Here is a 986-nt window from a genome sequence, read left to right as displayed (position 1 = left end):
TTACTCATTGCCCAAGTTTGTGACAGATTGTAATACTTATCAATAAATATAAAGTAATTATTAATAAAATTTAAATTAAATTATTTATTCAGCATATTCATGTTGACCTTGACCAATGTTTTTTTTGGTTAATTTTTAATTAAAATTTATAAAAATACATTTAATTCTCATATGTTTGTGACTTATAAGTCTGATAAAAGTGCTAGAAATTTAAGTTAGAAGAAATAAAGCTGAACCTTCTCTATAACATGGTTATTCTAGAACGAGTCTTTTTACAGTTACTTAATACAATTGGTTAATATTATCCCAAAAAGTTTCGTTATTTACGTTTTTTTTTTTATTTTTGTTTCAAGTTAATTTCGACTTCACATGTTTATCAATGTATTGCTCTCCAATTTGCCAATATTATATTTTAAAAGCAATAAGGGAAAAAGTGATGAAATGAGCCTAAAGTGAATAAATATTAATTAAAAATACATCTAAATACATTTGGTTTAAGCATTAAATTATAGGCAACAAAAATCAAAACTTTTCCTAAAAAGAGTAAAACGTGTAAAATAGTGGTAAAACCCTAAAAGATACAATATAAAAGTATTATTCAATTGTATTTTCTATGATTCGAATAAATGTCAAAATTTGGCAACATTTAAAGCTTGCGAATAAAAATTTTAATTAAGAATTAATACTCATTAGAAGATTTTACAATATTTGTAAGTTTTAATTTCATTTCATTTGTTTCTTTTTTTTCCCATCAACTAAAATATTCTAGGGATCTAAATTATAGGTATCCTTCTGAGTTTACGTAAATTAATGAACTCGAGGATAATAAAAAAAATTAAATAAAATATAAAAATATTTTTAAAAAAATCATACTTCAATAATTAATTTATTATTGGAGAAGTTTGTCAGGGGGTGCGGTCAGCAAAGAACAACATAAATAAACAAAACCATATTTATTTATTTTATTTTTAGATTGGCTAACGTTT

This window comes from Halyomorpha halys, unplaced genomic scaffold, assembly GCF_000696795.3.
Source record: "Halyomorpha halys isolate HHAL.00 unplaced genomic scaffold, Hhal_1.1 Scaffold1748.1, whole genome shotgun sequence".
NCBI lineage: Eukaryota > Metazoa > Arthropoda > Insecta > Hemiptera > Pentatomidae > Halyomorpha > Halyomorpha halys.
Note: the sequence above shows the minus strand (reverse complement) of the source record.